The sequence below is a fragment of the Bufo bufo genome, chromosome 5 (assembly GCF_905171765.1).
Source record: "Bufo bufo chromosome 5, aBufBuf1.1, whole genome shotgun sequence".
Taxonomy (NCBI): domain Eukaryota; kingdom Metazoa; phylum Chordata; class Amphibia; order Anura; family Bufonidae; genus Bufo; species Bufo bufo.
The window spans coordinates 635,203-660,000 of NC_053393.1; the positions used below are offsets into that span (position 1 = coordinate 635,203).

At 43.5% G+C, this 24,798-nt stretch overlaps 1 protein-coding gene across 1 annotated transcript in view; it reads left to right on the forward strand.

The window, feature by feature from the left end:
* The first annotated feature begins 1,451 nt into the window (after positions 1-1,451).
* Positions 1,452-24,798, forward strand: part of LOC121001564 — an 82,361-nt gene continuing 59,014 nt past the window's right edge. Inside the window, exon 1 of the mRNA XM_040432699.1 lies at positions 1,452-2,617. The gene's annotated coding sequence lies outside the window, so the exon portion shown is untranslated. The remainder of the gene's footprint in view (positions 2,618-24,798) is intronic.

Genomic DNA, 24,798 nt, shown 5'->3' on the forward strand with positions numbered 1-24,798 from the left:
TACTTTCCTGACACTGGAGCCGGGGGGAGGAGTCCGGGGGCCACAGTCATATATATGTGTGTATCCTGTGCACTTACCTGACACTGGAGCCGGGGGGAGGAGTCCGGGGGCCACAGTCATATATATGTGTGTATCCTGTGTACTTACCTGACACTGGAGCCGGGGGGAGGAGTCTGGGGGCCACAGTCATATATATGTGTGTATCCTGTGTACTTACCTGACACTGGAGCCGGAGGGAGGAGTCCGGGGGCCACAGTCATATATATGTGTGTATCCTGTGTACTTACCTGACACTGGAGCCGGAGGGAGGAGTCCGGGGGCCACAGTCATATATATGTGTGTATCCTGTGTACTTACCTGACACTGGAGCCGGAGGGAGGAGTCCGGGGGCCACAGTCATATATATGTGTGTATCCTGTGTACTTACCTGACACTGGAGCCGGGAGGAGGAGTCCGGGGGCCACAGTCATATATATGTGTGTATCCTGTGTACTTACCTGACACTGGAGCCGGGAGGAGGAGTCCGGGGGCCACAGTCATATATATGTGTGTATCCTGTGTACTTACCTGACACTGGAGCCGGGGGGAGGAGTCCGGGGGCCACAGTCATATATATGTGTGTATCCTGTGTACTTACCTGACACTGGAGCCGGGGGAGGAGGCCGGGGGCCACAGTCATATATATGTGTGTATCCTGTGTACTTACCTGACACTGGAGCCGGAGGAGGAGTCCGGGGGCCACAGTCATATATATGTGTGTATCCTGTGTACTTACCTGACACTGGAGCCGGGGGGAGGAGTCCGGGGGCCACAGTCATATATATGTGTGTATCCTGTGTACTTACCTGACACTGGAGCCGGGGGGAGGAGTCCGGGGGCCACAGTCATATATATGTGTGTATCCTGTGTACTTACCTGACACTGGAGCCGGAGGGAGGAGTCCGGGGGCCACAGTCATATATATGTGTGTATCCTGTGTACTGATAACAGCGCTAGTGACCAGGACCTGCAAAGTGTCTGCTACAGGCAAGAGCTGCAGGACCTGTGATGACGTCATTGTCATGTGATCAGTGACGGAGGGGGCGGAGCTAAGTATTGGATATTTGTTGTGGATAAGGACCTTTGATGACGTCACTAACATGTAATCGTGTTCGCAATCAAGGACATGTTGGGAGTCGTAGTACTCTCCTCCCAGGAATATCTGTAGAACTTGAAAACAAATTATTCCGTTCATGTTTCCCACGTGATGTACAGAACATGAGCTTCTCTGTTCAGGGCACATGTCTTCAACATAAGTCCTTTACCATCTATTTTCATCTTGGTGAACTCCGCCCCTGAACTGATCACATGACAGTGACAAAGGTACTTAGGCCCAACTTCTCGCTACTGCTGAGCTCCGCCCCCTCCGTCACTGATCACATGACAATGACGTCATCACAGGTCCTGCAGCTCTTGCCTGTAGCAGACACTTTGCAGGTCCTGGTCACTGGCGCTGTTATCAGTACACAGGATACACACATATATATGACTGTGGCCCCCGGACTCCTCCCTCCGGCTCCAGTGTCAGGTAAGTACACAGGATACACACATATATATGACTGTGGCCCCCGGACTCCTCCCCCCGGCTCCAGTGTCAGGTAAGTACACAGGATACACACATATATATGACTGTGGCCCCCGGACTCCTCCCTCCGGCTCCAGTGTCAGGTAAGTACACAGGATACACACATATATATGACTGTGGCCCCCGGACTCCTCCCCCCGGCTCCAGTGTCAGGTAAGTACACAGGATACACACATATATATGGCTGTGGCCCCCGGACTCCTCCCTCCGGCTCCAGTGTCAGGTAAGTACACAGGATACACACATATATATGACTGTGGCCCCCGGACTCCTCCCTCCGGCTCCAGTGTCAGGTAAGTACACAGGATACACACATATATATGACTGTGGCCCCCGGACTCCTCCCTCCGGCTTCAGTGTCAGGTAAGTACACAGGATACACACATATATATGACTGTGGCCCCCGGACTCCTCCCTCCGGCTCTAGTGTCAGGTAAGTACACAGGATACACACATATATATGACTGTGGCCCCCGGACTCCTCCCCCCGGCTCCAGTGTCAGGTAAGTACACAGGATACACACATATATATGACTGTGGCCCCCGGACTCCTCCCTCCGGCTCCAGTGTCAGGTAAGTACACAGGATACACACATATATATGACTGTGGCCCCCGGACTCCTCCCTCCGGCTCCAGTGTCAGGTAAGTACACAGGATACACACATATATATGACTGTGGCCCCCGGACTCCTCCTCCCGGCTCCAGTGTCAGGTAAGTACACAGGATACACACATATATATGACTGTGGCCCCCGGACTCCTCCCCCCGGCTCCAGTGTCAGGTAAGTACACAGGATACACACATATATATGACTGTGGCCCCCGGACTCCTCCCCCCGGCTCCAGTGTCAGGTAAGTACACAGGATACACACATATATATGACTGTGGCCCCCGGACTCCTCCCCCCGGCTCCAGTGTCAGGTAAGTACACAGGATACACACATATATATGACTGTGGCCCCCGGACTCCTCCCCCCGGCTCCAGTGTCAGGTAAGTACACAGGAGGTGGTTTTGATGCCATTTATACTCTGGGTTGTCACCGGTGTCAGGTGGGTGTGGTTTGGGCGTGGCTTATATCAGATGTCATCTAACTCTAATGGTGGTTGATGTAAAAGCTTTGAGGCGTCAGGTGTGAACGAGGTCCAGAAGCATCTCCACCAGTCCCGGTGCGCCCCTGAACTGTGTGGCCCTATGCAGGAGCCCGTCACGTGATACTAATAGTCACCCTCCATTCTGCGCTGTGGTAGGCCGTCTGGCTCCGCTATTTCCGGCAGTCCCATAGTGGTGTTAGACATCGCTGTATTTCAAGGACCCCCAAGTCTGTCAGCGAGGCTCAGGTTAGGTCCTTTACGATGCCTCAGAGAGAAGGAAAGACACAGATACCATGGGGTACAGTAGAACTGGCTCAGTCGCCCATAGCAACCAATCAGATTCCACCTTTCATTTTCCAATGTAGCTGTGAGTAATGAAGCGTGGAATCTGATTGGTTGAGGCAGTTCTACTGTACCCCAGCTTTATAAATGACCCCAATGTCTCCAGGTGTCTGGAGAACAATGTCCTGCAGAGCAATGTGTTACCAGCAGATCTAATCATCTCATCGGTGTGAAGCAGAACCGCACATTTACCTAGTACTGTGAGTACGGACATGACGGCGATTACACAGGGGACATATAGGTCCATACGGAGGGGCTCCTGCCCCAGTACTATACCAGTATGAACTGGTTTAGTCGAGTTTGTACTATCCTTTAGACACAGCTTATGAACTCTAAATGACCCGACAGTGGTGAGTGGAGAGGTGGTCGTCTGCACACATATCCCTCAGTGGGTATATAAGGGGTGTGATAGGCTGTCTGCACACACATCCCTCAGTGGGTATATAAGGTGTGATAGGCTGTCTGCACACATATCCCTCGGTGGTATATAAGGTGTGATAGGCTGTCTGCACACATATCCCTCGGTGGGTATATAAGGTGTGTGATAGGCTGTCTGCACACATATCCCTCGGTGGGTATATAAGGTGTGATAGGCTGTCTGCACACATATCCCTCGGTGGGTATATAAGGGATGTGATAGGCTGTCTGCACACATATCCCTCGGTGGGTATATAAGGGATGTGATAGGCTGTCTGCACACATATCCCTCGATGGGTATATAAGGTGTGTGATAGGCTGTCTGCACACATATCCCTCGGTGGGTATATAAGGTGTGTGATAGGCTGTCTGCACACATATCCCTCGTTGGGTATATAAGGGATGTGATAGGCTGTCTGCACACATATCCCTCGATGGGTATATAAGGTGTGTGATAGGCTGTCTGCACACATATCCCTCGGTGGGTATATAAGGTGTGATAGGCTGTCTGCACACATATCCCTCGTTGGGTATATAAGGTGTGTGATAGGCTGTCTGCACACATATCCCTCGGTGGGTATATAAGGGGTGTGATAGGCTGTCTGCACACATATCCCTCGGTGGGTATATAAGGTGTGATAGGCTGTCTGCACACATATCCCTCGGTGGGTATATAAGGTGTGTGATAGGCTGTCTGCACACATATCCCTCGGTGGGTATATAAGGGGTGTGATAGGCTGTCTGCACACATATCCCTCGGTGGGTATATAAGGTGTGATAGGCTGTCTGCACACATATCCCTCGGTGGGTATATAAGGGATGTGATAGGCTGTCTGCACACATATCCCTCGGTGGGTATATAAGGGATGTGATAGGCTGTCTGCACACATATCCCTCGATGGGTATATAAGGTGTGTGATAGGCTGTCTGCACACATATCCCTCGGTGGGTATATAAGGTGTGTGATAGGCTGTCTGCACACATATCCCTCGTTGGGTATATAAGGGATGTGATAGGCTGTCTGCACACATATCCCTCGATGGGTATATAAGGTGTGTGATAGGCTGTCTGCACACATATCCCTCGGTGGGTATATAAGGTGTGATAGGCTGTCTGCACACATATCCCTCGTTGGGTATATAAGGTGTGATAGGCTGTCTGCACACATATCCCTCGGTGGGTATATAAGGGATGTGATAGGCTGTCTGCACACATATCCCTCGATGGGTATATAAGGTGTGTGATAGGCTGTCTGCACACATATCCCTCGGTGGGTATATAAGGTGTGATAGGCTGTCTGCACACATATCCCTCGTTGGGTATATAAGGTGTGATAGGCTGTCTGCACACATATCCCTCGGTGGGTATATAAGGTGTGATAGGCTGTCTGCACACATATCCCTCGGTGGGTATATAAGGTGTGATAGTCTGTCTGCACATATATCCCTCGGTGGGTATATAAGGTGTATGATAGGCTGTCTGCACACATATCCCTCAGTGGGTATATAAGGTGTGATAGGCTGTCTGCACACATATCTCTCGGTGGGTATATAAGGTGTGATAGGCTGTCTGTACACATATCCCTCGGTGGGTATATAAGGTGTATGATAGGCTGTCTGCACACATATCCCTCGGTGGGTATATAAGGTGTGATAGGCTGTCTGCACACATATCTCTCGGTGGGTATATAAGGTGTGATAGGCTGTCTGTACACATATCCCTCGGTGGGTATATAAGGTGTGATAGGCTGTCTGCACACATATCCCTCGGTGGGTATATAAGGTGTGATAGGCTGTCTGCACACATATCCCTCGGTGGGTATATAAGGTGTGATAGGCTGTCTGCACACATATCCCTTGGTGGGTATATAAGGTGTATGATAGGCTGTCTGCACACATATCCCTCGGTGGGTATATAAGGTGTGATAGGCTGTCTGCACACATATCCCTCGGTGGGTATATAAGGTGTGATAGGCTGTCTGCACACATATCCCTCGGTGGGTATATAAGGTGTGATAGGCTGTCTGCACACATACAGTTGCAAGAAGAAGTATGTGAACCCTTTGGAATGATCTGGATTTCTGCACAAATTGGTCATAAAATGTGATCTGATCTTAATCTAAGTCACAACAATAGACCATCACAGTCGGCTTAAACTAATAACACACAAAGAGTTAACTGTTACCATGTTATTATTGAAGATAAAAGAAGGACAGGAGGCAGCGCCCCTTGTGTGGTGTTGTATAATAGGATGATGAAATAGTAGTAAGTTACTCTTACCGGAGAATGTTGTGAGCAGCCACAACCTCTATCTGTAGCCTCTGCTGATCCTGCGCGGTGCCTGCGCTGCGGCCTAGGTTCAAACCCGCGCTATGGGAGCATTCGTCGGGGAAGAGGAATCCGTAACGAAGAAGAAAGAACAGAACCTTTCTGGTGGCGCTGTCAGCAGTAGACGGAAGCAGGTAAGTATTGATAAGACGCGTTTCTGGGGCGGAGAGCCCCTTCATCAGGACAATATACAACATGAGACGGCATTCACATACAGCGGAGGGAGAGGGGCGGGTTAGTGGGCGTGTACCAATGGAGAGAGACGTGACCTAACCTTAGCGATCCCTATGTTCTGTAAGGTAGGATGATGCTGATGTAGAGGACGTGGCCATGTTCTGTAAGGTAGGATGATGCTGATATAGAGGACGTGGCTATGTTCTGTAAGGTAGGATGATGCTGATGTAGAGGACGTGGCCATGTTCTGTAAGGTAGGATGATGCTGATATAGAGGACGTGGCCATGTTCTGTAAGGTAGGATGATGCTGATGTAGAGGACGTGGCCATGTTCTGTAAGGTAGGATGATGCTGATGTAGAGGACGTGGCCATGTTCTGTAAGGTAGGATGATGCTGATATAGAGGACGTGGCTATGTTCTGTAAGGTAGGATGATGCTGATGTAGAGGACGTGGCCATGTTCTGTAAGGTAGGATGATGCTGATATAGAGGACGTGGCCATGTTCTGTAAGGTAGGATGATGCTGATGTAGAGGACGTGGCCATGTTCTGTAAGGTAGGATGATGCTGATATAGAGGACGTGGCCATGTTCTGTAAGGTAGGATGATGCTGATGTAGAGGACGTGGCCATGTTCTGTAAGGTAGGATGATGCTGATGTAGAGGACGTGGCCATGTTCTGTAAGGTAGGATGATGCTGATGTAGAGGACGTGGCCATGTTCTGTGAGGTAGGATGATGCTGATGTAGAGGACGTGGCCATGTTCTGTAAGGTAGGATGATGCTGATGTAGAGGACGTGGCCATGTTCTGTAAGGTAGGATGATGCTGATGTAGAGGACGTGGCCATGTTCTGTAAGGTAGGATGATGCTGATGTAGAGGACGTGGCCATGTTCTGTAAGGTAGGATGATGCTGATGTAGAGGACGTGGCCATGTTCTGTAAGGTAGGATGATGCTGATGTAGAGGACGTGGCCATGTTCTGTAAGGTAGGATGATGCTGATGTAGAGGACGTGGCCATGTTCTGTAAGGTAGGATGATGCTGATGTAGAGGACGTGGCTATGTTCTGTAAGGTAGGATGATGCTGATGTAGAGGACGTGGCCATGTTCTGTAAGGTAGGATGATGCTGATGTAGAGGACGTGGCCATGTTCTGTAAGGTAGGATGATGCTGATGTAGAGGACGTGGCCATGTTCTGTAAGGTAGGATGATGCTGATGTAGAGGACGTGGCCATGTTCTGTAAGGTAGGATGATGCTGATGTAGAGGACGTGGCCATGTTCTGTAAGGTAGGATGATGCTGATGTAGAGGACGTGGCCATGTTCTGTAAGGTAGGATGATGCTGATGTAGAGGACGTGGCCATGTTCTGTAAGGTAGGATGATGCTGATGTAGAGGACGTGGCCATGTTCTGTAAGGTAGGATGATGCTGATGTAGAGGACGTGGCCATGTTCTGTAAGGTAGGATGATGCTGATGTAGAGGACGTGGCCATGTTCTGTAAGGTAGGATGATGCTGATGTAGAGGACGTGGCCATGTTCTGTAAGGTAGGATGATGCTGATATAGAGGACGTGGCCATGTTCTGTAAGGTAGGATGATGCTGATGTAGAGGACGTGGCCATGTTCTGTAAGGTAGGATGATGCTGATGTAGAGGACGTGGCCATGTTCTGTAAGGTAGGATGATGCTGATGTAGAGGACGTGGCCATGTTCTGTAAGGTAGGATGATGCTGATGTAGAGGACGTGGCCATGTTCTGTAAGGTAGGATGATGCTGATGTAGAGGACGTGGCCATGTTCTGTAAGGTAGGATGATGCTGATGTAGAGGACGTGGCCATGTTCTGTAAGGTAGGATGATGCTGATGTAGAGGACGTGGCCATGTTCTGTAAGGTAGGATGATGCTGATGTAGAGGACGTGGCCATGTTCTGTAAGGTAGGATGATGCTGATGTAGAGGACGTGGCCATGTTCTGTAAGGTAGGATGATGCTGATGTAGAGGACGTGGCCATGTTCTGTAAGGTAGGATGATGCTGATGTAGAGGACGTGGCCATGTTCTGTAAGGTAGGATGATGCTGATGTAGAGGACGTGGCCATGTTCTGTAAGGTAGGATGATGCTGATGTAGAGGACGTGGCCATGTTCTGTAAGGTAGGATGATGCTGATGTAGAGGACGTGGCCATGTTCTGTAAGGTAGGATGATGCTGATGTAGAGGACGTGGCCATGTTCTGTAAGGTAGGATGATGCTGATGTAGAGGACGTGGCCATGTTCTGTAAGGTAGGATGATGCTGATGTAGAGGACGTGGCCATGTTCTGTAAGGTAGGATGATGCTGATGTAGAGGACGTGGCCATGTTCTGTAAGGTAGGATGATGCTGATGTAGAGGACGTGGCCATGTTCTGTAAGGTAGGATGATGCTGATGTAGAGGACGTGGCCATGTTCTGTAAGGTAGGATGATGCTGATGTAGAGGACGTGGCTATGTTCTGTGAGGTAGGATGATGCTGATGTAGAGGACGTGGCCATGTTCTGTATGTTCTTCACCTGCCGCTATGTCGGGGGGACAAGACGAGAGGGGGTCTATAGTAGTCATTTGGTCTGATTCATTATCTGATGCTTGTTTCGTTTCAGAAAAAAGAAGAATAAGAAGAGCAGGAAACGATGTAATAACCAGTAACCGCTGCAAGGTACGGAGGATCAGAAGTATCCAAACAGAGTAATGATGTATTTCTGTATCAATCAATCTCATAGACACAATTACATAAATGTAGCAGTTTCCCCTTTATTAAGGGGGTGAGGATGCAGAGGAGTGAAAACTGTAAGGCCCCTTTCACACGGGCGAGTATTCCGCGCGGATGCGATGCGTGAGGTGAACGCATTGCACCCGCACTGAATCCGGACTTATTCATTTCTATGGGGCTGTTCACAGGAGCGGTGATTTTCACACATCACTTGTATATTGTGCGTTTTTCACGCAACGCAGGCCCCATAGAAGTGAATGGGGTTGCGTGAAAATCGCAATCAAGTGCGGATGCGGTGCGATTTTCACGCACGGTTGCTAGGAGACGATCGGGATGGAGACCCGATCATTATTATTTTCCCTTACAACATGGTTATAAGGGAAAATAATAGCATTCTGAATACAGAATTCATAGTACAATAGCGCTGGAGGGGTTAAAAATAAAAAATAATTTAACTCTCCTTACTCCACTTGATCGCGCAGCCGGCATCTTTTCTGTCTTCTTCTTTGCTGTGTGCATGAAAAGGACCTGTGGTGACGTCACTGCGCTCATCACATGGTCCATCACCATGGTAAAAGATCATGTGACGGACCATGTGATGACCGGAGTGACATCACCACTGGTCCTTTTCCTGCACACAGCAAAGATGAAGAAGACAGAAGAGATGCCGGCTGCGCAATCAAGTGGATTAAGGTGAGTTAAATTTTTTATTTTTAACCCCTCCAGCGCTATTGTACTATGCATTCTGTATTCAGAATAACATAGTAACACAGTACATAAGGCCGAAAAAAATACATCTGTCCATCCAGTTCGGCCTGTTATCCTGCAAGTTGATCCAGAGGAAGGCAAAAAAAAACTGTGAGGTAGAAGGCAATTTTCCTCACTTTAGGGGAATAAAAAATTCTTTCCCGACTCCAATCAGACATCAGAATAACTCCCTGGATCAACGACCCCTCTAGTAGCTATAGCCTGTAATATTATTACACTCCAGAAATACATCCAGGCCCCTCCTGAACTCTTATAGTGAACTCACCATAACCACCTCCTCAGGCAGAGAGTCCATAGTCTCGCTGCTCTTACCGTAAAGAGTCCATAGTCTCACCGCTCTTACCGTAAAGAATCCATAGTCTAACTGCTCTTACAGTAAAGAGTCCATAGTCTCACTGCTCTTACCGTAAAGAGTCCATAGTCTCACTGCTCTTACAGTAAAGAGTCCATAGTCTCACTGCTCTTACAGTAAAGAGTCCATAGTCTCACTGCTCTTACAGTATAGAGTCCATAGTCTCACTGCTCTTACAGTAAAGAGTCCATAGTCTCACTGCTCTTACAGTAAAGAATCCATAGTCTCACTGCTCTTACCGTACAGAGTCCATAGTCTCACTGCTCTTACAGTATAGAGTCCATAGTCTCACTGCTCTTACCGTACAGAGTCCATAGTCTCACTGCTCTTACAGTAAAGAGTCCATAGTCTCACTGCTCTTACAGTAAAGAGTCCATAGTCTCACTGCTCTTACCGTACAGAGTCCATAGTCTCACTGCTCTTACAGTAAAGAGTCCATAGTCTCACTGCTCTTACCGTAAAGAGTCCATAGTCTCACTGCTCTTACAGTATAGAGTCCATAGTCTCACTGCTCTTACAGTAAAGAGTCCATAGTCTCACTGCTCTTACAGTATAGAGTCCATAGTCTCACTGATCTTACAGTAAAGAGTCCATAGTCTCACTGCTCCTACAGTAAAGAGTCCATAGTCTCACTGCTCTTACAGTAAAGAGTCCATAGTCTCACTGCTCTTACAGTAAAGAGTCCATAGTCTCACTGCTCTTACAGTACAGAGTCCATAGTCTCACTGCTCTTACAGTATAGAGTCCATAGTCTCACCGCTCTTACAGTAAAGAGTCCATAGTCTCACTGCTCTTACAGTAAAGAGTCCATAGTCTCACTGCTCTTACAGTAAAGAGTCCATAGTCTCACTGCTCTTACAGTAAAGAGTCCATAGTCTTACTGCTCTTACAGTATAGAGTCCATAGTCTCACTGCTCTTACAGTAAAGAGTCCATAGTCTCACTGCTCTTACAGTAAAGAGTCCATAGTCTCACTGCTCTTACAGTAAAGAGTCCATAGTCTCACTGCTCTTACAGTAGAGTCCATAGTCTCACTGCTCTTACCGTAAAGAGTCCATAGTCTCACTGCTCTTACAGTAAAGAGTCCATAGTCTCACTGCTCTTACAGTAAAGAGTCCATAGTCTCACTGCTCTTACAGTAAAGAGTCCATAGTCTCACTGCTCTTACAGTACAGAGTCCATAGTCTCACTGCTCTTACAGTATAGAGTCCATAGTCTCACTGCTCTTACAGTATAGAGTCCATAGTCTCACTGCTCTTACAGTAAAGAGTCCATAGTCTCACTGCTCTTACAGTAAAGAGTCCATAGTCTCACTGCTCTTACAGTAAAGAGTCCATAGTCTCACTGCTCTTACAGTATAGAGTCCATAGTCTCACTGCTCTTACAGTAAAGAGTCCATAGTCTCACTGCTCTTACAGTAAAGAGTCCATAGTCTCACTGCTCTTACAGTAAAGAGTCCATAGTCTCACTGCTCTTACAGTATAGAGTCCATAGTCTCACTGCTCTTACAGTAAAGAGTCCATAGTCTCACTGCTCTTACAGTACAGAGTCCATAGTCTCACTGCTCTTACAGTACAGAGTTCCATAGTCTCACTGCTCTTACAGTAAAGAATCCTCTTCTATGTTTGTGTACAAACCTTCTTTCCTCCAGACGCAGAGGATGTCCCCTCGTCACAGTCACAGTCCTGGGGATAAATAGATGATGGGAGTGATCTCTGTACTGACCCCTGATATATTTATACATAGTAATTAGATCTCCCCTCAGTCGTCTTTTTTCTAAAGTGAATAACCCTTATTTTGATAATCTTTCAGGGTACTGTAGTTGCCCCATTACAGTTATTACTTTAGTTGCCCTCCTCTGAACCTTCTCCAGCTCTGCTATGTCTGCCTTGTTCACAGGAGCCCAGAACTGTACACAGTCCTCCATGTGTGGTCTGACTAGTGATGTGTAAAGTGGTAGGACTATGTTCTCATCACCGCCATCTATGCCCCTTCTGATGCCCCCATTATCTTATTGGCCTTGGCAGCAGCTGCCTGACACTGGTTTTTGCTGCTTAGTTTGCTGTTTATAAAAATTCCTAGATCCTTCTCCATGTCAGTGTTACTAGTGTTTTATCATTTAGTATTGTATTTTACATTTAGTCTGAGACTACTGGTTGCCTGCTCTTGACATGCGCATATTTAGTTTTGTGATATTTCTTTTGTAAAAATTAACTTTTATTATTCCTTCATTTAATAAATTGTGAAAACTTAAATCTAACCTACTTAATTAAATGTAAAACTCTCTACAGTGGACCCGCTAGGCTTTGCGTATTTTCTCTTATAATAGCCGATATTGCAGTAGCAACTGTTTAACTGGCTGTCTAATTTCGCTGTCTACTTGAACATATACTTTTGTATCTGCTACAGTTTTGTAGCAGTTACTTGCTATACTGCCTGCAGGCTACACAGTGTCAGTGCCTTTTGACACTGATTGTAACATTCTTACTCTTATTAATAACTAATATCGGTAGCTGTACATTTGCTGCGCTTGGCGCCTGCCACCTATCTACTTTCATTTATTCATTTAGTTTAGGTTCTGATGGCGGCGCGGTCACTTGCTATGCTACCTGCTCGCTACTCAGTAGCTTGCACACTCTATCTGGGTCCGCTGTAGCCTGAAATCTTAATCGCTGCCCCCCGACATGTTTCGCCGTGTACATGGCGTCCTCAGGGAATCGGGCAGTCTGCACAGAGATTGACGTTGCCGGGTGTATTTAAAACCTCCTATTTTTGTGACGTAATTGGCTTTTAGCGAATAGCTTTCCTCCTTATTGAGTTTGTTCCTATTGTTTATTTCTTGATAGGCTATTCAATTCGCTCAGTCCTGACGTCAGCATTCACGCCATCTTGCTCTGATCTCGCGCATGTCTCCGTACTTAGAGCTTTTAGCTGGTTCCGATCTGTGGCCTGATCTGCAGATATCTAGAATAATGTCATCTTATTTCTTTATTGATTTGTGTGATTTGTATAATACTCTTATCTGCTACTAGCAGGTAGACACTTTCCGACAGGGAAGTTAGCTGGTCCTTGCGTGATAATGACAGTGAACGGCGCATGTCTCTATACTTCGAGGTTTATTTCCCCTCCATCTCTCTTCCTTTTGTTATTCTTCTTGTTTTTCTCCGCATGTCTCTATACTTAGATGTCTTTTCCTTTCTCCTTTTTTCCTCATGTCTCTATACTTAGATGTCTTTTCCTTTCTCCTTTTTTCCTCATGTCTCTATACTTAGATGTCTTTTCCTTTCTCCTTTTTTCCTCATGTCTCTATACTTCGATGTCTTTTCCTTTCTCCTTTTTCCCTCATGTCTCTATACTTAGATGTCTTTTCCTTTCTCCTTTTTTCCTCATGTCTCTATACTTAGATGTCTTTTCCCTTCTCCTTTTTTCCTCATGTCTCTATACTTAGATGTCTTTTCCTTTCTCCTTTTTTCCTCATGTCTCTATACTTCGATGTCTTTTCCTTTCTCCTTTTTTCCTCATGTCTCTATACTTAGATGTCTTTTCCTTTCTCCTTTTTCCCTCATGTCTCTATACTTAGATGTCTTTTCCTTTCTCCTTTTTCCCTCATGTCTCTATACTTAGATGTCTTTTCCTTTCTCCTTTTTCCCTCATGTCTCTATACTTAGATGTCTTTTCCTTTCTCTTTTTAGGTTACCATGTGTGATGCCTTCTTTCTGTTGTCATTAGTTTGGCGCTTGTTCTGGTACTTGGCTGATTTATCTTGATTTTATTTGGATATTCTATTTCCCTATTCTTGGCTGTATTATTTATTATATAGTATTAATAATTTTTAATTGATTTACGTAGTGTTATTCATTTTATTAATGAATATATATATTTTTAATTATTATTCCTCTTGTTTATCTTACAGGTCAGTCCGCACTTCCGGATCTATTAGGAGGTAAAATACTTCATATGGTTTCTTTTTTATTTCATTTTGATGATATTATTGTATTCTTCGCCACTACTCTGTTATTTTATTCAAGGAGGTCAGATGTCATTTATTTCTTTTGAATTTTCTCCTTTTTCCTGTTAGGTTTTATTATACTAATTTTTACAGGAAAGATGCGTAAGTGAAACCTTCCTTTAGGCCCTGGGGTGAAAGGCTTTTGAGTCTATATATCCTCCTGCTGTAGTTTTTTGTCTATGTCACCCTGTCTGGGGCCTGATTTGATTTTAGTTATCCCCCATATTTTCAAACTATCACTTTTGCCGCCATGTTCTGCCTGTATGTGTCTGGAGAGTGGTGTCTGTTTTTAGATTGCTGTCACTAAGGCTACTTTCACACGAGCGTTCAGAGCGGGTCCGTCTGGTGTCTGCACAGACGGATCCACTCCGATAATGCAGACGTTTGGATCCGTTCAGAACGGATCCGTCTGCATTATAGTTTGAAAAAAAACTAAGTATGAAAGTAGCCTGAGCGGATCCGTTCAGACTTTACATTGAAAGTCAATGGGGGACGGATCCGTTTGAAGATTGAGCCATATGGTGTCATCTTCAAGCGGATCCGTCCCCATTGACTTCCATTGTAAGTCTGGACGGATCCGCTCGCCTCCGCACGGCCAGGCGGACACCCGAACGCTGTAAGCTGCCTGCTGAGCGGAGCTGAGGCTGAGCGCTGGCAGACGGATGCATTCTGAGCGGATCCGCGTCCACTGAGAATGCATTAGGGCCGGACGGCTGCGTTCGGGGCCGCTTGTGAGAGCCTTCAAACGGAGCTCACGAGCGGACACCCGAACGCAGGTGTGAAAGTAGTCTAAGATGGTTTGATATTCTTCTCCAGAGTTCTTGTACAGTTTTGCCCCCATAAATCTTGGGGCAGCTGCATTGTATCGCAGACACCACCCCTGTTGTTTTGCAGTTTATATAGTGGGCAATTTTATACTTTTTGTGATCGACCGGATTTTCAAATTCCTTACATACTAGCATTCTGCTGCAGAACTGGCAATCTCCGCATGGATGGGACCCTTTAGTGGTTGGCCATGTCGTTTTTTCTGCTTGTTGGGGGTTCCTCTGGAAATGGCTGTGTACGAGCTGTTCTCTGAGATCTGTTCCTCTTCTGTATGTGATTGAGGGGTATTTGGTGATAACACTCTTAGTATCTTCATCCAGTCTTAAAATATTCCAGTATTTTTTTAGGATATTGCTGACTTCTTGATGTTTGATGTCAAATGTACCAATACAGCGCACTATTCTTTCACTACTTACTTTTTCTCTATCCTGTAAAAGATCATTTCTGTCTTTTTCTTTCGCCTTCCGATACGCTTTGTGTAGAACTTTTTTTGGATAGCCTCGTTCCAAAAATTTCTGATATAGGATTTTACTTTCACATTCGAAGCCATCCTCTGTTGAGCAATTCCTTCTCGCTCTAAAATACTGGCCTACTGGGATTCCTCTTTTCAGAGGTATTGGGTGGTAACTGGACCAGTGGAGGAGACTATTGCTGGACGTGGGCTTTCTGTAGATTTCTGTTATTATGGTTCCATCCTCTGAGAGGCTGAGGGCTACATCCAGAAAGTGGAGTCTGTTTTTATCAATTTCACCAGTGAATTTTACTCCAATTGTGTTAATATTGAGAATTTTAATAAATTCATAGAATTCTTCTTGTGCACCTTCCCACAGTATTAAGACGTCGTCAATGTAACGACCCCAGTATGTGATATATTTTGTGTAATGGCTGTGTGCTTCAGTGAAGACTATTCTATCCTCCCACCACCCTAGAAAAAGATTTGCTTAATTTGGTGCGCATTTCGTACCCATTGCGATACCAGTGATCTGTAAATAATAATCCCCGTCAAATACAAAATAATTGTGAGTGAGTAGAAATCCTAAAAGTGACAGAACAAACTCATTGTGATCTTTATACTGCGTGCCTCTTGTATCTAGATAGTACTTCACTGCATCTAGGCCTTTGGGATGCTGTATGCTGGTATATAGCGCCTCTACGTCTAGGCCTTTGGGATGCTGTATGCTGGTATATAGCGCCTCTACGTCTAGGCCTTTGGAATGCTGTATGCTGGTATATAGCGCCTCTACGTCTAGGCCTTTGGGATGCTGTATGCTGGTATATAGCGCCTCTACGTCTAGGCCTTTGGAATGCTGTATGCTGGTATATAGCGCCTCTACGTCTAGGCCTTTGGAATGCTGTATGCTGGTATATAGCGCCTCTACGTCTAGGCCTTTGGAATGCTGTATGCTGGTATATAGCGCCTCTACGTCTAGGCCTTTGGAATGCTGTATGCTGGTATATAGCGCCTCTACGTCTAGGCCTTTGGGATGCTGTATGCTGGTATATAGCGCCTCTACGTCTAGGCCTTTGGAATGCTGTATGCTGGTATATAGCGCCTCTACGTCTAGGCCTTTGGGATGCTGTATGCTGGTATATAGCGCCTCTACGTCTAGGCCTTTGGGATGCTGTATGCTGGTATATAGCGCCTCTACGTCTAGGCCTTTGGGATGCTGTATGCTGGTATATAGCGCCTCTACGTCTAGGCCTTTGGAATGCTGTATGCTGGTATATAGCGCCTCTACGTCTAGGCCTTTGGAATGCTGTATGCTGGTATATAGCGCCTCTACGTCTAGGCCTTTGGAATGCTGTATGCTGGTATATAGCGCCTCTACGTCTAGGCCTTTGGAATGCTGTATGCTGGTATATAGCGCCTCTACGTCTAGGCCTTTGGGATGCTGTATGCTGGTATATAGCGCCTCTACGTCTAGGCCTTTGGGATGCTGTATGCTGGTATATAGCGCCTCTACGTCTAGGCCTTTGGAATGCTGTATGCTGGTATATAGCGCCTCTACGTCTAGGCCTTTGGAATGCTGTATGCTGGTATATAGCGCCTCTACGTCTAGGCCTTTGGGATGCTGTATGCTGGTATATAGCGCCTCTACGTCTAGGCCTTTGGGATGCTGTATGCTGGTATATAGCGCCTCTTCGTCTAGGCCTTTGGAATGCTGTATGCTGGTATATAGCGCCTCTACGTCTAGGCCTTTGGAATGCTGTATGCTGGTATATAGCGCCTCTACGTCTAGGCCTTTGGAATGCTGTATGCTGGTATATAGCGCCTCTACGTCTAGGCCTTTGGAATGCTGTATGCTGGTATATAGCGCCTCTACGTCTTGGCCTTTGGAATGCTGTATGCTGGTATATAGCGCCTCTACGTCTAGGCCTTTGGAATGCTGTATGCTGGTATATAGCGCCTCTACGTCTAGGCCTTTGGAATGCTGTATGCTGGTATATAGCGCCTCTTCGTCTAGGCCTTTGGAATGCTGTATGCTGGTATATAGCGCCTCTTCGTCTAGGCCTTTGGAATGCTGTATGCTGGTATATAGCGCCTCTACGTCTAGGCCTTTGGAATGCTGTATGCTGGTATATAGCGCCTCTACGTCTAGGCCTTTGGAATGCTGTATGCTGGTATATAGCGCCTCTACGTCTAGGCTCGCTAGTGAGGTTCCCTTTTCTACATGTATATTCTGCAACTTGGTCAATACATCTTTGGTATCTCTTAGATGTGATGTCAGACTGGGGACAAATGGGGACATCACCTCATCGACATAGCCACTTATCCCCTCACACAAACTCTCATTCCCGGATACTATAGGTCTCCCAGGGACTGGGTGTCGTTTTTTGTGTATCTTGGGGACAGCACAAAACGTTGCAAGCACTGGGTTCGGTTTGTACATGACTTTAAACTCTTCTTTAGTGATCAGATTGTTTTCTTTTGCTTGTTGTAACATGCTCTTGAGTTCTTGTACAAATGTTATGGTGGGGTTGGTCTGTAATTTTTTATAAGTATTTTTGTCTTTTAAAAGGTCCATGACCGTTCTCTTGTACTCTGGTTTCTCCATTATTACTATGTTGCCCCCTTTGTCTGACGGTTTTATTTCCAGATTTTTATTTTCTGTCAGTTCCTGCAACGCTTTATTTTCTTTTTTTACTTAGATTATTACCCATTTGTGACTTCTTCCCTTGGTTGTTTGTAGTTCTATAGTCACTAGATCTACAAATGTCTGGATATTATTATATTTTGTGAAAGGTGGTGTAAATTTAGACTGGGGGGTCATAGTGGAGAATGGTGGTTTAGGCACTTGAATTTGTCCCAGATGTTCTTGCTGTAATTCTTCTAATATTTGGACTGCTTCACGTTCACGTCTCATTATTTCTTGGGTATCTTTTTCTTTATTTTTAAACTCTTTATGCAATGCCAGTTTCCTTGCAAAAAGGTTTATATCTTTTACCCATGTGAAGCAGTCAAAATATGGTGCTGGTGTATAGGAAAGACCCTTTTGTATGAGTTTTTTATGTTCCGAATCTAGAATGATGTTTGATAAATTAACTACTTGCATCTCATTTGTTTTTAGAGGAAGTGCTATGTCTTGGGAAGGCGAAAGAAAAAGACAGAAATGATCTTTTACAGGATAGAGAAAAAGTAAGTAGTGAAAGAATAGTGCGCTGTATTGGTACATTTGACATCAAACATCAACAAGTCAGCAATATCCTAAAATAATACTGGAATATTTTAAGACTGGATGAAGATACTAAGAGTGTTATCACCAAATACCCCTCAATCACATACAGAAGAGGAACAGATCTCAGAGAACAGCTCGTACACAGCCATTTCCAGAGGAACCCCCAACAAGCAGAAAAAACGACATGGCTAACCACTAAAGGGTCCCATCCATGCGGAGATTGCCAGTTCTGCAGCAGAATGCTAGTATGTAAGGAATTTGAAAATCCGGTCGATCACAAAAAGTATAAAATTGCCCACTATATAAACTGCAAAACAACAGGGGTGGTGTCTGCGATACAATGCAGCTGCCCCAAGATTTATGGGGGCAAAACTGTACAAGAACTCTGGAGAAGAATATCAAACCATCTTAGACTACTTTCACACCTGCGTTCGGGTGTCCGCTCGTGAGCTCCGTTTGAAGGCTCTCACAAGCGGCCCCGAACGCAGCCGTCCGGCCCTAATGCATTCTGAGTGGACGCGGATCCGCTCAGAATGCATCCGTCTGCCAGCGCTCAGCCTCAGCTCCGCTCAGCAGGCAGCTTGCAGCGTTCGGGTGTCCGCCTGGCCGTACGGAGGCGAGCGGATCCGTCCAGACTTACAATGGAAGTCAATGGGGACGGATCCGCTTGAAGATGACACAATATGGCTCAATCTTCAAACGGATCCGTCCCCCATTGACTTTCAATGTAAAGTCTGAACGGATCCGCTCAGGCTACTTTCATACTTCGTTTTTTTTCAAACTATAATGCAGACGGATCCGTTCTGAACGGATCCAAACGTCTGCATTATCGGAGTGGATCCGTCTGTGCAGACACCAGACGGACCCGCTCTGAACGCTAGTGTGAAAGTAGCCTTAGTGACAGCAATCTAAAAACAGACACCACTCTCCAGACACATACAGGCAGAACATGGCGGCAAAAGTGATAGTTTGAAAATATGGGGGATAACTAAAATCAAATCAGGCCCCAGACAGGGTGACATAGACAAAAAACTACAGCAGGAGGATATATAGACTCAAAAGCCTTTCACCCCAGGGCCTAAAGGAAGGTTTCACTTACGCATCTTTCCTGTAAAAATTAGTATAATAAAACCTAACAAGAAAAAGGAGAAAATTCAAAAGAAATAAATGACATCTGACCTCCTTGAATAAAATAACAGAGTAGTGGCGAAGAATACAATAATATCATCAAAATGAAATAAAAAAGAAACCATATGAAGTATTTTACCTCCTAATAGATCCGGAAGTGCGGACTGACCTGTAAGATAAACAAGAGGAATAATAATTAAAAATATATATATTCATTAATAAAATGAATAACACTACGTAAATCAATTAAAAATTATTAATACTATATAATAAATAATACAGCCAAGAATAGGGAAATAGAATATCCAAATAAAATCAAGATAAATCAGCCAAGTACCAGAACAAGCGCCAAACTAATGACAACAGAAAGAAGGCATCACACATGGTAACCTAAAAAGAGAAAGGAAAAGACATCTAAGTATAGAGACATGAGGAAAAAAGGAGAAAGGAAAACACATCTAAGTATAGAGACATGAGGAAAAAAGGAGAAAGGAAAAGACATCTAAGTATAGAGACATGAGGAAAAAAGGAGAAAGGAAAAGACATCTAAGTATAGAGACATGAGGAAAAAAGGAGAAAGGAAAAGACATCTAAGTATAGAGACATGAGGAAAAAAGGAGAAAGGAAAAGACATCTAAGTATAGAGACATGAGGGAAAAAGGAGAAAGGAAAAGACATCTAAGTATAGAGACATGAGGGAAAAAGGAGAAAGGAAAAGACATCGAAGTATAGAGACATGAGGGAAAAAGGAGAAAGGAAAAGACATCTAAGTATAGAGACATGAGGAAAAAAGGAGAAAGGAAAAGACATCTAAGTATAGAGACATGAGGAAAAAAGGAGAAAGGAAAAGACATCTAAGTATAGAGACATGAGGGAAAAAGGAGAAAGGAAAAGACATCGAAGTATAGAGACATGAGGAAAAAAGGAGAAAGGAAAACACATCTAAGTATAGAGACATGCGGAGAAAAACAAGAAGAATAACAAAAGGAAGAGAGATGGAGGGGAAATAAACCTCGAAGTATAGAGACATGCGCCGTTCACTGTCATTATCACGCAAGGACCAGCTAACTTCCCCGTCGGAAAGTGTCTACCTGCTAGTAGCAGATAAGAGTATTATACAAATCACACAAATCAATAAAGAAATAAGATGACATTATTCTAGATATCTGCAGATCAGGCCACAGATCGGAACCAGCTAAAAGCTCTAAGTACGGAGACATGCGCGAGATCAGAGCAAGATGGCGTGAATGCTGACGTCAGGACTGAGCGAATTGAATAGCCTATCAAGAAATAAACAATAGGAACAAACTCAATAAGGAGGAAAGCTATTCGCTAAAAGCCAATTACGTCACAAAAATAGGAGGTTTTAAATACACCCGGCAACGTCAATCTCTGTGCAGACTGCCCGATCCCCTGAGGACGCCATGTACACGGCGAAACATGTCGGGGGGCAGCGATTAAGATTTCAGGCTACAGCGGACCCAGATAGAGTGTGCAAGCTACTGAGTAGCGAGCAGGTAGCATAGCAAGTGACCGCGCCGCCATCAGAACCTAAACTAAATGAATAAATGAAAGTAGATAGGTGGCAGGCGCCAAGCGCAGCAAATGTACAGCTACCGATATTAGTTATTAATAAGAGTAAGAATGTTACAATCAGTGTCAAAAGGCACTGACACTGTGTAGCCTGCAGGCAGTATAGCAAGTAACTGCTACAAAACTGTAGCAGATACAAAAGTATATGTTCAAGTAGACAGCGAAATTAGACAGCCAGTTAAACAGTTGCTACTGCAATATCGGCTATTATAAGAGAAAATACGCAAAGCCTAGCGGGTCCACTGTAGAGAGTTTTACATTTAATTAAGTAGGTTAGATTTAAGTTTTCACAATTTATTAAATGAAGGAATAATAAAAGTTAATTTTTACAAAAGAAATATCACAAAACTAAATATGCGCATGTCAAGAGCAGGCAACCAGTAGTCTCAGACTAAATGTAAAAGACAATAATAAGTGCCTCTACGTGTGCAGGGTATACACAAGTGTAATATAGTTACCATTTAGTATGTACGGGTGACTTGCATTATTCCTTCCCATGTGCATAACCTTACATTTGTCAGTGTTAAACCTCATCTGCCACTTATCTGCCCAAGAGTCCAATCTATCCAGATCCCTCTGTATTAGTATACTGTCCTCTGTAGTGTATATATACAGTATACTGTCCTCTGTAGTATATATACAATATACTGTCCTCTGTAGTGTATATACAGTATACTGTCCTCTGTAGTGTATATACAGTATACTGTCCTCTGTAGTATATATACAGTATACTGTCCTCTGTAGTGTATATATACAGTATACTGTCCTCTGTAGTATATATACAGTATATTGTCCTCTGTAGTGTATATATACAGTATACTGTCCTCTGTAGTATATATACAGTATACTGTCCTCTGTAGTATATATATACAGTATACTGTCCTCTGTAGTATATATACAGTATACTGTCCTCTGTAGTGTATATATACAGTATACTGTCCTCTGTAGTATATATACAGTATACTGTCCTCTGTAGTGTATATACAGTATACTGTCCTCTGTAGTATATATACAGTATATTGTCCTCTGTAGTGTATATATACAGTATACTGTCCTCTGTAGTATATATATATATATATACACACAGTATACTGTCCTCTGTAGTATATATATATATACAGTATACTGTCCTCTGTAGTGTGTATATATACAGTATAATCTCCTCTGTAGTATATATACAGTATACTGTCCTCTGTAGTGTATATATACAGTATACTGTCCTCTGTAGTATATATATACAGTATACTGTCCTCTGTAGTATATATATACAGTATACTGTCCTCTGTAGTGTATATACAGTATGCTGTCCTCTGTAGTATATATACTGTCCTCTGTAGTATATATACAGTATACTGTCTGTAGTATATACAGTATACTGTCCTCTGTAGTGTATATATATATACATTATACTGTCCTCTGTAGAATATATACAGTATTCTGTCCTCTGTAGTATATATACAGTATACTGTCCTCTGTAGTATATACACAGTATACTGTCCTCTGTAGTGTATATATACAGTGTACTGTCCTCTGTAGTATATATACAGTATACTGTCTGTAGTATATACAGTATACTGTCCTCTGTAGTGTATATATATATACATTATACTGTCCTCTGTAGAATATATACAGTATACTGTCCTCTGTAGTATATATACAGTATACTGTCCTCTGTAGTATATACACAGTATACTGTCCTCTGTAGTGTATATATACAGTGTACTGTCCTCTGTAGTATATATACAGTATACTGTCCTCTGTAGTGTATATATACAGTATACTGTCCTCTGTAGTATATATACAGTATACTGTCCTCTGTAGTATATATATACAGTATACTGTCCTCTGTAGTATATATATACAGTGTACTCTCCTCTGTAGTATATATACAGTATACTGTCCTCTGTAGTATATATACAGTATACTGTCCTCTGTAGTATATATACAGTATACTGTCCTCTGTAGTATATATACAGTATACTGTCCTCTGTAGTATATATACAGTATACTGTCCTCTGTAGTATATATACAGTATACTGTCCTCTGTAGTGTATATATACAGTATACTCTCCTCTGTAGTATACGTACAGTATACTGTCCTCTGTAGTATATATACACAGTATACTCTCCTCTGTAGTATACGTACAGTATACTGTCCTCTGTAGTATATATACACAGTATACTGTCCTCTGTAGTGTATATATACAGTATACTGTCCTCTGTAGTGTATATATACAGTATACTGTCCTCTGTAGTATATATACAGTATACTGTCCTCTGTAGTATATACACAGTATACTGTCCTCTGTAGTGTATATATACAGTATACTGTCCTCTGTAGTATATGTATACAGTATACTGTCCTCTGTAGTATATATACAGTATACTGTCCTCTGTAGTATATATACAGTATACTGTCCTCTGTAGTGTGTATATATATATATATACTGTCCTCTGTAGTATATATACAGTATACTGTCCTCTGTAGTATATATACAGTATACTGTGCTCTGTAGTATATATAGTATACTGTCCTCTGTAGTGTGTATACAGTATACTGTCCTCTGTAGTATATATACAGTATACTGTCCTCTGTAGTATATACACAGTATACTGTCCTCTGTAGTATATATATACAGTATACTGTCCTCTGTAGTATATACACAGTATACTGTCCTCTGTAGTGTATATATATATACAGTATACTGTCCTCTGTAGTATATACACAGTATACTGTCCTCTGTAGTATATATATACAGTATACTGTCCTCTGTAGTGTATATATACAGTATACTGTCCTCTGTAGTATATATATACAGTATACTGTGCTCTGTAGTATATATACAGTATACTGTCCTCTGTAGTATATATACAGTATACTGTCCTCTGTAGTATATATACAGTATACTGTCCTCTGTAGTATATACACAGTATACTGTCCTTTGTAGTATATATATACAGTATACTGTCCTCTGTAGTATATATATACAGTATACTGTCCTCTGTAGTATATATACAGTATACTGTCCTCTGTAGAATATATACAGTATACTGTCCTCTGTAGTATATATACTGTCCTCTGTAGTATATACAGTATACTGTCCTCTGTAGTATATATATATATATACAGTATACTGTCCTCTGTAGTGTATATACAGTATACTGTCCTCTGTAGTATATATACAGTATACTGTCCTCTGTAATATATATACAGTATACTGTCCTCTGTAGTATATACAGTATACTGTCCTCTGTAGTGTATACACAGTATACTGTCCTCTGTAGTATATATATACAGTATACTGTCCTCTGTAATATATACAGTATACTGTCCTCTGTAGTATATACACAGTATACTGTCCTCTGTAGTATATATACAGTATACTGTCCTCTGTAGTATATACAGTATACTGTCCTCTGTAGTGTATACACAGTATACTGTCCTCTGTAGTATATATACAGTATACTGTCCTCTGTAGTATATACAGTATACTGTCCTCTGTAGTGTATACACAGTATACTGTCCTCTGTAATATATACAGTATACTGTCCTCTGTAGTATATATACAGTATACTGTCCTCTGTAGTATATATACAGTATACTGTCCTCTGTAGTGTATACACAGTATACTGTCCTCTGTAGTATATATATACAGTATACTGTCCTCTGTAGTATATACAGTATACTGTCCTCTGTAGTATATATATATACAGTATACTGTCCTCTGTAG